This window comes from Corvus hawaiiensis, chromosome 36 (genome assembly GCF_020740725.1).
Source record: "Corvus hawaiiensis isolate bCorHaw1 chromosome 36, bCorHaw1.pri.cur, whole genome shotgun sequence".
Taxonomy (NCBI): Eukaryota; Metazoa; Chordata; class Aves; order Passeriformes; family Corvidae; genus Corvus; species Corvus hawaiiensis.
This window is the reverse complement of record NC_063248.1, coordinates 1104570-1119564: the sequence shown is the minus strand read 5'-3', so window position 1 is coordinate 1119564 and position 14995 is coordinate 1104570. Positions and strand designations below refer to the sequence as shown.

Genomic DNA, 14995 nt, shown 5'->3' with positions numbered 1-14995 from the left:
ACCTTGTCTGCTGTGCATCAGCTCCAGGCACTGGATTTATCTGTGTTCTCACTTTTCTGCTGTTTTTAATACCAGAAGAACCTCAGAACATGGTTCCCCATTTCCTTCTCCAGCCTGCGCAGCTGTTCACACCTATTTCACAGCTTTTATAAATAAACATTAGAGTTACTTGTTTCTGAGAAACTGTTAGAAATGAAACAGCCCATTACCAAAGGGTTTTCAAATACTAAGGACCAAACTACAAGCCACCAAAAGAGCACCCACTTTGCTACTCAGAGGTGTCCAAGGGACGCTGGATGTTTTCCCAGGAAAAAACGGTTCTCCCCAGTTAAAAACATTCCACAAATATCTCATCACCGAGGTTAAAAAAGCCCAGTAAGTACTTAAACGATGCCATCAGAGTCCTGTCTGCAGAACCACAACCACAAGTCCAATTGCTTCACGCTGTTACATCCCAGATCCGTACCTGGATATGGCACCTGTGAGGTCCCACCCACTGCCCACATACGGAGGAGTGCCCCAAAGGCATTTTTTCTGCCTTCCAGGGCATTTTCGCCATCTCACAGATGTGAAAAAGGTGCCCAGAACCCACACTTAGTGTTCTCTTGCTACATGGTAAAAACCATCCTCCTGCTTCAGTCTTAGACCGAGTTTTGCCTCGGGCTGTTTGGAGCAGCCTCTTTGGTCCCAGGAAACTCGTGATTCGTCTTTAGCAGGGGCCTCTCGGACCCCGAGTTCCTTCCCATGAACTGAAGCTGCACTGAAATGCCACCACATCCTTAAATGCTCCAGAGATCTCCCTCCTCCACTGAACCACATCCACGACTGAAGAAAAGCAGACTTCAAACTTAACCTAATGCCACACAAAAAGGCATCGCTTCTCTTTACCTGCAGTAGAGACAAATAAAATGCTGCTAAAATACCCAAACTTCCTAACATTTGAATTTTAAAAAATTAAATTTAGGTTTTAAAAAGAGTTGATGAGCACTTTAAGAAGTTTCCCTCTTCACTTCAAAGCAGCTCATCAAAGCACAAACATATTCTTTCTTTGTAGGCACTAATGAATTTTTAAGTAGTTGGTATTTTGACTGCCATCCAGAACGATGCTTTAATAACTGACCAACATTATTAGGGCAAGTCTACACAAGGATAAGCAGGAAAATTATGCCGAGCTCAAACCTTCCATGTATTTAAAGCACATTAGCTAAATCTCATTAACTTCCTGTGTGAATGAGCTCGCTGAGAAGGGGACTTAAATCCAGCTGAATGAGATGTTTAACAAAGGATCTCCCAGCTTTCAAAAACTACAAGTTTGGTTAGTGAAGTTATTAACTAAGAGCTTAGTTAGGCTGTGATTCTAAACTAAAATAGCTGAAATATGAGTGTTTCCAGCATAAATCAACCTGAAGAGTATTTGGTCAAAACACTGCTGGCCAAGCAGTTCCTGCTCATCTTTCACCCCATTACCCCCATTTTCTTGCTCCAAAAGGCAGCAGTTTTGCCCGAATTTTGTGCAGTGCATTTGCCACCCTCCCTGGGGAACCCCCACGAGTGCACAGAGATGAGAAAAGGGCATGGGAGAAGATTAAAATTCCAAAGCAGCACAAGCAGAAGGTGGGAGATGACAATTTTCCAGCTCGTTATCTGTACACAGAGACTGCTGGGAACTAACACCTGCAGAGTTCTCCAAACTCAGGGTAAATAAAAATTAAATCCTGTCTCACTGTTCCCTACAAAGCTACTTCAGAGTCTGCGTCGGGGCTCAGCACACCTCGCACAGTGTATGGCACACATTCATCTGATTTATAATGGTATGGAGTCCTTACAGTCTCCCTGGGGAGAATTAATAATTTGGGCATTCCGATAGCTCCCCGTTATTATGGATATTAATACACAGTTCGTTAAGCTCCTTCACGGCTCTCAAAGCAACCTGAGCACACACTGGGTCCTTTCTCAGCCTGCTTTGTACTTGGACTTGGCACTTCGGTGAAAGCTGCCTTCTTTCCAAGACTTTAATCACATTAAAACAAAGGTGGGGTTAGAGACTCATCTAGGAAAAATTCCATTTATTAAGTAAATCGAGGTAATGTGCCAGTTTTTCAGCTCTGGATATGAAGTTCCTTCCCAAAGGCTGAGGATCCCTGTGGCTACTTTGGAATCGGACACTCCCTCCTTTGGAAAGGGAACAGCTTGAGCCCAGTAATCAATACAAACCCAGCAACTGATCCCACACTTGAAAAGTTTTACACTGAGTTACCTGTTCGGCTTGTCTTGAAATAAACACTTCACTTCCATTTAGCATAACTTAGTAAGATTGGGAATTAGTAAACTTCCAAGAACTAACCAAGATGCTGTACTTCTGTGCTCAAGCTTTCTTAAAATCCCTTTTACTACATAAATCTCATACAAAATTTTCCCATTTCAAAAATTAAAAGCAAAGCAAAGTTTACAGATAAACAGAAAAAAGTAAATACTTTTGAAATAGTAAATGTATCTTTTTATAGTGATAGCAATTTCAAAATGAAAAATTAAGTCCTCAAATCTTTAACATAAGGAAAATTAGTTATTAACACCAGCAAACACAAGTTTCTAAGTTTCTTATCAAATAACGCTGACACCAAAGCAGTTGAATTTTTCCAATCACCCCCACCGGGACGTGAATCCCAAGGTAAACCTGCACCAACCTCTCAGAGGCAGCTTCTGCAGTGCCTGTGGCAGCCAGAGCCGGAGCCGCAGCCTGGGAGGAAGGATGCCGACGTTCCCCGGGAGCGCTTTTATATCCTGCTGCTCCCATTGTGTAACTGCTCCGTGCCCAATCCCAGTCCGTGCTTACACAAGGGCCGGCCAGGAGGCAGCCCTGGCCACCCCCATTACTCCCCAGTTACTCCACACCTCCTCCGGGCTTACGCAAAGCGAACGGGCGCCCAGGGCAGCCCAGCGCCGAGAGCTTCCAGCTCGGACACGAACTGCAGCTCCATGGGGAGAACACCCAGCCAGAGCCCTCCGAACACAACTGGCACAAATATTTACATGCCTGGCTGCAACAGCTGGAATCAGGCTGGGGCTTTTCTCCCAGTGTTTTTCCATGAGCCTCCCTTGTGCAACTTGCACGGAAATGTTTGTATTAGCAATTGGACACATTTTCGAGAGGTCCCAGATCTCAAAGCTCTTCCATAAGACAAAGGTCACTGATCCACAACCTCACTGGGAACTGAAACACACCAGGACTCGTGCTGGGCTCCTTCACTTCCCCAATGGAAAACGCTGAGTAACAATGATATTGGGCACAGGGCAAAGTGAGATGGAAAGGGACACAGGAGAAGAACTGAAAGACTTGAAACAACAACAAAACCAACAGGAAATAAAGGGTTGCCACGCACTGGAACAGGCTGCCCAGGGAAGTGGGTGAGTCCCCACCCTTAGAGGTATCTAAAAGACATGCAGATGTAGCATTCAGGGCATGGTTTAGTGGTGGACGTGGCAGTGCTGGCTTAATGGTTGGACTTGATCTTAAAGGTCTTTTCCAACCTAAACAATTCTACGATTCTAGAATTGCTTCCCATGGATCTGCTTGCCCCACTCCCTTTCTGTGGGAGCACAGTCCTGCCTAAAGCTGCCCTTACACTCTTCAACATCATTTTGTAATTCATCACATCACAGCCCCTGCCTCAAGCTGCCACCGAGCTACACCATCCCTACCCCGCATTTCCCTTTCCAAACTGTTAACGAGACACCATCACCCTACAACTGATACTGAAGCCATAACCAGAACGGGACACCACAAAGCAGCACCCCGTGAGCAGCTTCTGCCCGGATTTACCGGCAGCAACTCCACCCCTTGGAGAGCGGGCCAAGAGCGTGGAGCTCGAGGGCACGAAGATGAGCTCACGGTACCTGAAATGCCCTTTTTGCACCCCAGTGTGTGGAGGCAGGGCCAGGCTGTCCAGCTCCCCTGGCGACCCCTTTGGCTCCATCCAGCCCCAGCAGCCTCACACAAGTCGGAATTTGCCGCCTGCCGCCGGCTCCTGCGGCTCCGGGCTCGGCGTGTGCTGGTCCTGCATCAAAGAGCCAACGCCTGAGCAGGGCACGTTTAATTGAAAGCTGACGCCTGTCCCACGCAATGCTCCTTATTCATCCCTCGCTCAGATCCATGGAAGCAATCCAAGTATCTCCACCGATTCCTTTGTGCAATGTGTGTGCACACAAACCCACAGGACGTTCCAGCCTTTAGTTCTCCGCTGCAAAGAGATGTTGAAAAGTCTTCCCCCTCCATTTGCTCCTTTTCCAATTATCAGATCATTTCCTTTCCTCTTTCCTTCTGAATTCCAAATGTTTTCACAAACACAAATATCTTAATTTCAACATAAAGAAATCTTAGAGCCCTTAACACAAACATCATCAAACCTTAAGACTACAAAATACCAACTGCTGTACCCAGACTGGCTGAAGATTGCTGATCTATGATGCTTTTAAGGTGCATGCTGGAAATTGTTTTAGATTCAAGGTGTTTGATGTCCTCACACGGAGCTACAGGACTAAGTGATCAATGGCAAGAGGAAAACTTTTAGGTTTTTGAAAGAAATAAGCCATTTGCTTTTTTATTCCAATGTCCAGAATTTTTTTAATAGTTGGATTAAACAATGCCAGGGACTCAAATACTTCTTGCCCTGAATATCACAGTTCAAAGTATAATTGAGTTCAATGCAATTAAAATTCTTAAGTATCCAATTAAAAACTTGTCTATTTACCTTGCAATTAAAACTAATCGCTCCAAAATTCATCACTGGTGAGTGGAGAACTTCAACATTTGAACAATTTATTTCTGATTACTTCGCATTTACACTCAATCCAAATAAACCATCTTCTAATCTGGGTACCTCCACTCCAATCCCAGCTCCCAGGACTGATGCGGGGACAGATCCAAGCGCAGGTTTTTGGGTTACAATTCCCTGCAGTGAACAGGTACTGGAATCACTGTCACACTCCAGGGGAATGCTAATTCCAAATGTGACTCCACTGTCTCAAGCACTGGAATATTTCACGGTGCAGCTTCAAGCTTCAAAATGCTGTGGAAGCCAGGTGGGAATAAACAGCTGAGAGCTCTGTGTATGGCTGCACTTTACTGGTGGGAGGGCAATCACAGCAGAGGATCTATCCCGCTCTGCTTCAGCACAGGGAGCTTTGTCGTGATGATCCGACACAGTCACTCATCATTTTTATTACCTGCTTAATATCTGAAATGCAAACTGGTGGAAGCATTTCTACGGCTTGGAAATGTTACTCCTAGGAGGAGTTCACTTTGATTCTTATGAGAAAATCCAATTTTCTGCCTTCTTCTCAGACACTCCGTGTTCAGTCTAAGGATGAACCAACACTTCCGAGTGCTCCGGCCAAATTCTGTTTGCTCTTGGACACACATTGGTAAACTACTGACAATGTTCCGAGTTGGAGTATTTATTCTGAGGATATTCTCTACAGTTTTGCAGCACTCAGGCAGGATAAAATCCTTCTCTGAAGTCCCCTATTCCCCCTGCACTGACAACACTGCACAAGAGTGGCACACAATGGTTACGTCCCATCACCGAAATGACAATAATGTGACCCAGGGGCTGCAAACACCTGGAACCAAATCCCTCCTTTGAACCTTCAGCAAGAACTAGAAAAACACCCAAAAGGCAAGAGAGATGCAGGGAGAGGCACAGCTTCTCTGCAAGAACATCCTGTTTCATCTGGAGGATGAGGTGGAGGAGGCCTTGTTTCTGACAGCTCAATGAGCCTCCTCACTACATTTTCGTAGCGATCTCCTAATTTAAGTATTCTTCCTCCCAAAGCCACAGCAAATCTGTAATCTTTTACATCAGCTTATTTAATCAGCAGCCTCCCATGAACATCCTCCAGAACACACTTAACTTAATACAGCAAACACAGAAAATAGCATCACACACGAGTACAATAAATAGATCCACTTCCACCCACAACTGGGAACAGCAGAAAGACTCAGCTATTAAGTTTGATCTTAGAGTGACACTTATAAATTCATTGAATTATGAATTCCTTGAAAAAGCACTTACCAGAAGATCTGCTGTAGTATGAAAACATCCACTGCTCTGCCCTAATGCTGACACCAAGAATTACTGTAACTGCTCTGAAAGCTCCCAGTTAATTCAGGGAGCAATGCCCAGTCCTGGCCCATACTGACAGCGTCCCCCTTGTACCTGACTGAACCCACCATCCCTCTCTCCTAGAGAAAGGACACCTTGGGGCAATCCATGGTGGGTGAATTCCACATTTCCAGTTGGAGAATGCAATGCTTTGTGGCCAGCTTCTGTTCTTAAATCCCTAATTCAGCTACAGCCCATATTACTGTGGTGTTTATTAGAACTTTTTCTGCAACTGTGTATTTTTAAATACTTGTAAGAAAACCCCAGGGTCTGAGAGGTACATCACAGCAGATACAGAGTTCTATGTGAAAAAGTAATTACAAGATGGAGTGCCTTTAAAAATACCTGTAGCTGATTTCTGGGCAAGAAATAAGGAATCATTTTCAAGCAAGAACAACAAAAGAACAGGGGAGCCAAAGCCCTACACTCCACAGGCACAGATCAAAGCACTTCCAAAATTAATGGAGAAGGAATGTGCTTTTTGGGGCCTGTTACTGTATTCACTGCATTTGTAAGCTAAGTCAGACTCCTACGTCTTTCCTGGAGCTCCAGGTAATCCTGTAATTAAAGGCAAAAGCTCAAAGCCATTGTCTTCTAAGAAAATTCAGAAGTAACTCCTGTGTACTGGGCACCAGAGCAGGGTGAGAGGTGTTTACCCTTAACGCATCACTACCTTCATGTATTCCCGGAATCCCCACCCCTGGAAGCGCCCACGGCCAGGTTGGACAGGGCTTGGAGCAACCTGGGATAGTGGGAGGTGTCCCTGCCTGTGGCAGGGAGTGGCACTGGATGGGCTGTGAGGTCCCTCCCAACCCAAACCATTCCATGCCCAAGGAAACTCCATCAAACTCACGCTTGGAGAACAACGATTCACAGCCCCAGCTCGGGAATGCTCAGGGAACTCAGCTGAGGAACAACACCCAACCGACCTAATAAACCAGCATAAAACAGCCCTACACCCAGCCAGCTACAAACTGAATTTTACAGTCAGATTTCACCTCCAGGACCTTTCATCTCTTCACCCCTCAAACATCAGCCCACAGGAGCACATCTGGGTGCACTCAGAGTTCCAGCCACGAGCAAAACCCACGCCCAGCCCAGCAGCTCTGCCCTATCCCATGCCGTGGGTCACAAAACCCAGCAGATATGCAGACTTACACACCAGGTCCAGACTTAAACCATCTACTCTTATCTGCTCAAGTTGTGATTTTGTGACTTTTTTTATTACTAGGCATTATTTTATAGAATCATGGAATGATTTGGGTTGGAAGGGACTTCAGAAGATCATCTAGTTCCAACTCCCTGCCACGGGCTGGGAACCTTCCACTGCTGTTACCAGTTAAGTTTGTACACTTGTATTTTAGCTTTCTCTCCCTATTTTTGTGACTGTTAATTGTTTCAAAAGTGTGGGCTAAACTCATGTACAGAAAAATCCTGTAGGCTGTGCGAAGAACATGACAAGTTCCATCCTTTAGCTGAAGTTGCTGTTATTTTTATTTTCTAAAGGCAAAACATTGCTATCCAAAATCACTTATATAGTTTTTCATTCAGTATGTAATTTGCTTGGATGCCTAAAAATCTCCCTGCATCACACACTGAGCAGCCAGGCTGAAAACTCCAGCTGCAAGACTACATGTTTTAAAAAGTGGGGGGAAAAGAGCAGGTATGCATAGGTTTGGTCAGTGGTCCTGGGATCTCGTTCACAGCTCAGTAATTAGCAGCCCAACTGCTCCGGCAGCCACAACTCCTCCTCCCACCAATCCCAACCTCCTGCATCCGAAATGAAAGAAGCCCTTTTAATCTTCAAAGCATGGCCACAAGTCAATCTCAACTTAGCACACTTTTTAATTTTCTTTTTAATTATCCAGTTGGGAGAGTTATGCCCTTCTTCTTGCTCAGTGACCTTTCGCTCCTTCGAGATTACTTCAAAATCTTTCCTGGGAATAATCAGCGAATTTATACCACTTACAGAGGAAACGTTCCAAGGCTTCTGTGGCTGAGGGGGAGAGCCAGCATGACTCTCTGTGTGCAGGAATCTTTGCTGTGCTCCCAGGACCCTCAGTGCTGCAGGAGAGGTGTCCTCTGGCTCCAGGACTGCTCTGAGTGCAGTCCTGGCACAGCTGCTCCGACCCCTTCCCAGGGCGGGCTGGCACCACACCGGGGTTTGGAGCCCCCAGGTCCCGACCTGGAGCCAAACCCAAATCAGCAGGAGAAGGTTCCTGCTGGAGCTGGCAAAAGGCAGGGCACAAGCAGATCATCTCTCGGTGTCACAGAGCAAGAACAGCTGCTATTATTCATTATGTTAGCAGTAATAGATGCTAATATTCCTACCTATAACTGGTGCCCAACTGTTTGCCCCGGGAGCTTTGGCCACCAAGCACACCTTGGTTCCCCACAGCCACTGGGGAAAAATTAAATCATTATTGCCATTAATGGTTTTTACGCCAAACCAGCACTCCTTACTCCCTGCTCACACACCAAACAACTGTAAGCAGCCCTGGGTTTGATTCCCACTCGTTAAGCCAACCAATTACTAATTTATTAATTTCACAACAAGCCTGGAAGCGTTTCTGGAGCAGGCCTGTGTTCAGCCAGACCTGCTGGGTGACTCCTGTGCTCCTGTTTCAGGCAGGCTCAGGTGAAAGCAGCTCCTGCCCAGCCACCAGCACCGAGCTCCTCATAAATGTGCATTTGTCCATCCATCCTCTGAACCCACAGGGATGGTCAGAGGAGCAGGAGAGGACCAGGACCCGTTGGAGCCCAGCTGCCAGCTCACCCCTACGTCACACACCACGTCACCATGCAGAGATGGGGGATGTCGTTTACTGCAATGGCTTTGAAGATTTTCCTCCCTATGTAAGCGGGTAATTAAGAATGCATTAAATAGATATTAATGCATTAAATATCCCTCCAAGCAACAGAACTGTTAAAGGAGGTTAAGTGGCTTCTCCAACTGATGGGACAGAAATGGAACAGCCAGTTTAACACCCAACTGGCTGCTCAGGAAAAGCACGAAGAATTGTAATGTTTTCAGAGTTCACATTACTCACAATAATATTTATACCAACTACAGGTTATGGAAGGAAAACTTTTTGGTTTTGGCAAGACTTTGAAAAGAAGCATTTTGGCAAAATTTAGTAAAATACTTTTTTGTGATTTCTGCCAGCAAACCAATCCTTTTTTAACTAATATACTGTGGGTTTAATATTGTACCTTACTGGCTGCTTCATCTTCAGGGCTCTTTGGCAGATCTGTTTTTTAGCTCTGCTTTTAACAAAATAATCTCAATTATTCTTACTTAATTGGCATCAGATAAATGCAAGACTTCTTAGCTGCTGCTATTTGAAGGAACAGCACTTCAGCACACATTTTGCCCTTTGAATAATTAGAAGAAAAGACCAATGCAGATGGAGTGTACCTAAGTGAGTTCCAAAACGGGGCTAATACTGATCACAAAATCTTTACCAAACCCCAACAGCCACGGAGGGGAGCTCAGACAGTGCTGTGGGTTCAGGCTCATTTATACAGAGAAATTTAATAGAAGGTTTAATTGACAGCTTTGCTTGGTTCTATTGTGCCTGATTAGGCATCTCCATGAAAAGCATTAGATGTGTTTGATCCCCTCCAAAGCAGAGCAGCTCATTAGCAGGGGATGTTTACAGGGACCAGCAGCTCTTCCCCTGCTGCAGGAGGGGCTTTTCAGATCATCTTTTTATGAGGAGGATCATGACTCCAAAAGAGCTCAGCCTTCCATCCTTTGCCTTTCCTGTTATTTGCCAACAGGACAGATGGACAAGGAAAACATCTGACAGGACTGCAACAAACCCCCAACACTTGGCTAATAAAACCACCCCAAATCCTCTCCCTCGTCCTTTTTTTTAAAGAGCATCTATTAGTGAGCTGAAAGAGATTAAATAACAAGTGTCCAACAGGCTGAATAAACCAGACCAGAGCCTTGTGAAATTATATTGGTAATAATGATTCTGCTCAGCACAACCTCCCAAAATTCCACACACAAAATTAAATGGCACCCATGCAAATACATCCAATATCAGCAAATTACTGCTGTTATTGTTCCCACAGATGAAAGGACACAGAACAGTATGAGAATACAGCAATTATTTCTTGCACTCTGAGCCTATGGAACAGGGACCTGCAGCTCCAGTTTCTTTCTTGTCAGTCTGAACCCAAATTACTCCTTAGGTTTGGTCTTTACACAACAAAATGCTCATCAGGAAACCATAATCTGTCAGCTTTTATCAAAAACCCCAATCTGTTAAAATATGATCAAGCAAATGCTTCTCGCATCAGGAAGGTTTAGTTAACTTTCAGAAAAAATTAATTCTGTACAAAAAATGAAAAAGGGAGGGGGAAAAATAAAGCTGCTGTAACCTGTGAAGAGCTGGTGCTTTAGAGCCTGCCAAAACAAGGATGTGTTTCCTTTGCTTGGGTATGGTGAGAGTACAGGATTCTCCACACAACGGACAAGCAATAAACACAGCAAAATTAGTTTTTTCCTGTCACAGGGATTCAAAGACTCTGTGAAAATTCAAACCTTCCCACAGCACAGTCCACTAAGTGCTATTAGCTCTGAGACAGCTTCATTTCAACCAGCATACAAAATAAAAGGTTGCTAACTTTGCAGTGCAGCATTTTATTTCCCTTCCAAGCTCCTAAATAAAAAGTGAAAGTCACGACACGGAGTCACGTGCCTGTTTTATGAGATCCTCTCCATGACCTTGAATGCTGCTAAGAACATTTACACACAATTCCCTTTAAAAGCACAACACAGCAGCACCACTGAGCTTCAGGCTGAAATTCAAGACAATCCAGGTAAGTGGAGAGTAAGGTCAGAAAAATAGGAAACCCTTCAGATGGTGGCTTCTGGGCTGGAGAAGGGTGCTCAGCAAAGCTGGGCTTGGTGGTCAAAGACTTCCAGCATTTCCTTCCCATCGCTAGCAGCAGATCAACAGGACTTCCAGGGGCTGGGAGACGGGGATGAATTGACTGAAGGCACATTAACCACCTCAGCACATAAACACAGCCAAGTGCATGAGTGTTTAAGGCGCCTTCCCATTAAAGCTGCACTTCGTTCTGTTAACTTTTACAACCTCACAAGTGTGTAACAGCCAGCAAACCACTAAAATCGACCTCATTGCCCTGGGCTGCCATTTCACGGCCATGCGAAACAGGAATAAAGCCAATTAAAATGTGTCGCTCCATTGAGAGCCCAAACTACTCAAAGCTCACACCCCAGGTTAATACCCAGGACTGTAAGTGCATAAGCACCCCTGAAGTTGCTTTCCACTTACTTTCCCACCACCATGCATTGCCAAAATGCTTCAGCCAACTGCTGGAATGGCATGAGCCCTGCAACAGTTTGATTTAAAAATAAATTCAGACAACAAACTGGGGGACATGGAGCCATTCAAAATCAAATTCAAAATCAGTCTGGGGACTCACGGTATTTCCAAACAATCAAAACCAAATAATGGTGAGTCAATCCCTCCTTCACCGTTGTACTCCTCTGAGGCCCATTCTTCAAGCAGTTTTACTCTAAAGTGAGCATAAAGTGGGTGACAAATTCAAACAGTCCCTTTTATCAGAGAGGGCACGTGCTGGTTTAACCCAAACACACATAAATCAGGTCAGTTGTTGTTTTCAGAACACACAGAGCTGGAGAGTTCAGATACTCCCAGGTGCTGCGCGGGACGCGGCTCCTCCACCACAACAACTGGACTCCCCTGCTCCTAAAAATACAACTATCAGACAAAGTTTGTTTTCTGAGGTATTTTGCTGACGCCAAGTCCAAGATCAAAACATTCCTGGTTCAGAAGACAGAGATGTATCAGTCTCCAAAATACGCAGCTAAAATCCAGCCATGCCACCCCCCAAGGTGCCCGGGACACTCTTATCAAGACACATGAATTTATTACTGCTTAGTAACGTAGGCTTTGGGGAAAGAATAAAATGTTCTGGTTGCCTGAATGTGTTGAGAAGGAACTCTGGAAATTCCCTTTCACCGAAATAGGATAAAGTATATTCGCTCTTGAAGCTGCTATTTAAAAGTAATATTAAAATAAATTAAGTAAGGGCAGACACCTGGATGTTAAGCGCACTCCCTGCCCCCATCCCCTCCTTACCCAGCACTTGCATCTTCTGGCCTGAGAACTGAGACACAGGGAGATTCAGATAATTGAATTGCTAATTATAAACTCATTAAAATACTAGTTTTACAGTTACCTCAAGCCCAGCCATTCCTCAGCAAATAATCAAATGGAGCTGTGGGATGGGAACAGAGAGCATTTCAACCCACTCCCACAACGCAGGAGGGAGACACCCAAAGAGTGCTTTGGGACCCCCGGGGCACAGCCTGGCTGGGACCTCGCGGCCAATTCATCCTTCCCAAAACCATCCCGGAGCTCGACACCCAAAGAATGCTTTGAGACCCCCTGGGCACAGCCTGGCTGGGACCTCACGGCCAATTCATCCTTCCCAAAACCATCCCGGAGCTCGACACCCAAAGAGTGCTTTGAGACCCCCCGGGGCACAGCCTGGCTGGGACCTCACGGCCAATTCATCCTGCCCAAAACCATCCTGGAGCTCGACACCCAAAGAATGCTTTGGGACCCCCTGGGCACAGCCTGGCTGGGACCTCACGGCCAATTCATCCTGCCCAAAACCATCCCGGAGCTCTCAAAGCCCAAGAGCCCAACCCAGCCCCGGGACCCCAGCACAGCCAGGGGAAGAGGCACAGCTCCCAGGGCAAGGGTGACTCACTACTTAGGGGCTGGTGACAACATTCACGACCACAAACTCGGCTCCTCAGCCCAGGGTGAGGGTGACTCACTACTTAGGGGCTGATGACAACATTCGGGACCACAAACTCGGCTCCTCAGCCCAGGGTGAGGGTGACTCACTACTTAGGGGCTGATGACAACATTCGGGACCACAAACTCGGCTCCTCAGCCCTCTGGAGAACTGCGTTAGAGGCCAGGGAGTCGCGTCGTGCACCGCCAGGCACGCGGCGTTGCCGATGCCACACGCGTTCCCGCTGCTGTTCGGCAACAGGAATGGCCAAGACTGATGCCGAGTGCACGGAATAAAATTACAACAGGAGACTTCTGAACTACAAGTCCAGTTCTCCCTCCTCCTCCCTTTCCCCACCAAGTGCCTGCGATGTCTCAACACCCCAACTGCCTTTCCAAGGAAGTAGCTCTGCTTCTTTCATGGCCAAATTACCATGGCAAGAAATCCCCATTTAGATTCATCTCCAACAGAAAAACATTCAGACAGCAAGTATTTCCTTCCCATAACCTGAAAACAGCCAAATATCATCAGATTTCTTTCCTGCCATCAAAGAAACCCTGTCCTGAGACAGCTCATAACAACTAAAAACATTTGCCCATAAAGCAAATGTGCTCCCAAGTACTGACAGAAATATTTAGTGCACCCCACGAAGCTGGCAGTGTCTGAACACACTTCACCCCCGGAAGGCTGGAGAACACAGCAAGAAGTTTCATTTGTAATGATTTATTTTATTCCTGCCTTCACTACATCAGGACGCACATCTCTTACTCATCCTGACTGTCAATATTGTCTTCCTGCAGCTTTTAAGTAAAATAACCCCCACGGTAACTGTTGTCAGGCCATGTCATGACCACTGAGGCTTCATAAATAACACTTGATATAAATAGATTTTGCAGCAACATATAAACCATCAGTTCCAATGGGAGTAGAAAGGTTGTGTGCAGCCATCTGCATTTTCTCCTGTAAGGATAAACACATAAAGAAGTGTTTGGAAGTAAAATAAATCTATTGAAGAAATGGCCCTACAGAAACTTCTGGGGCTTGAGATTTCTTACGTGGTTCACACGAAGACATTGAAAGGAGCAGCTAGAGCAGGACAACATCTTCTCAGGAAGAAATCCTTCCCTGGGACGGTGCTGAGGCCCTGGCACAGGGTGCCCAGAGCAGCTGTGGCTGCCCTTGGATCCCTGGAAGAGTCCAGGGCCAGCCTAGATGGGGCTTGGAACAATCCGGGATAGTGGGAAGTGTCCCTGCCCATGGCAGAGGGTGGCACTGGCACTTTGAGGTCCCTTCCAACCCAAACCATTCCAGGATTCTATCACCTTCCAAGTACCACCTTGCACAGGACACCAGTTCGTGGCAGGAACAGGTCCCAGGGTGTGCCTGCTGCCCTCCCCTGCCCTCCGGGAGCAGGAGAAGTTTAAAAGTCTAATTGCTGCAGTTCAGACCAGTCACGAGAGCAGCTTAGCAGCCACTTCTGGAGGAATCCATACTGACAATGCCTGAAGCCTCACCCATTTTCCTGTCAATGGTCTCCAGTCAACTTACACAACACAACAAAGCCAGGTCACAGCCCCACAGGACAGTCCATCGTACTGGGGAAGTTGGCAGATTTGGCTACACCAGGAAGAAACAAAACCCCAAACATACTGACAGAATGAAAGACAAAAAACTCTACCTGGTTTAATTTAAAAACCATTTGAAATAGGAACAGCATACCAATGCAGTATGTTTTACAGGTTCTTCTAAACAAATGAGGGGGAATTCCACAAAGTTTTCTGTTAGGAAAAAACCAACCCTCAAACGCTGCCATTATTTCAAGCTTCCTCTGAAGAAGTCTCCAACCAAGTAATACCAACAAAGAAATCGTTTCTATTTCTCCAATGGAATTCAACTCCCTGTTAGACTGGACCTCAGAAATTCTCACATTAGCAACCTTTAAAAAGCCATACACCCACACACCACCCAGTACGGACTTAGGCAGGTACACTCAGGTCCACCTGGGCTCAGGGAGGGCAGAGAGC

The 14995-nt window shown here is 45.9% G+C and overlaps 1 protein-coding gene across 3 annotated transcripts in view; it reads right to left on the bottom strand.

Moving 5' to 3' along the window:
• SLC23A2 (solute carrier family 23 member 2) overlaps nucleotides 1–14995 on the bottom strand; it is a 52273-nt gene that overhangs the window by 34827 nt on the left and 2451 nt on the right. Inside the window, exon 1 of one of the 3 annotated variants that reach the window (XM_048290249.1) lies at nucleotides 2685–2777. The exons of the other annotated variants lie outside the window; for them this stretch is intronic. The gene's annotated coding sequence lies outside the window, so the exon portion shown is untranslated. Of the gene's footprint in view, nucleotides 1–2684; nucleotides 2778–14995 lie in introns of those variants that run through there. 3 annotated transcript variants of the gene reach the window in all.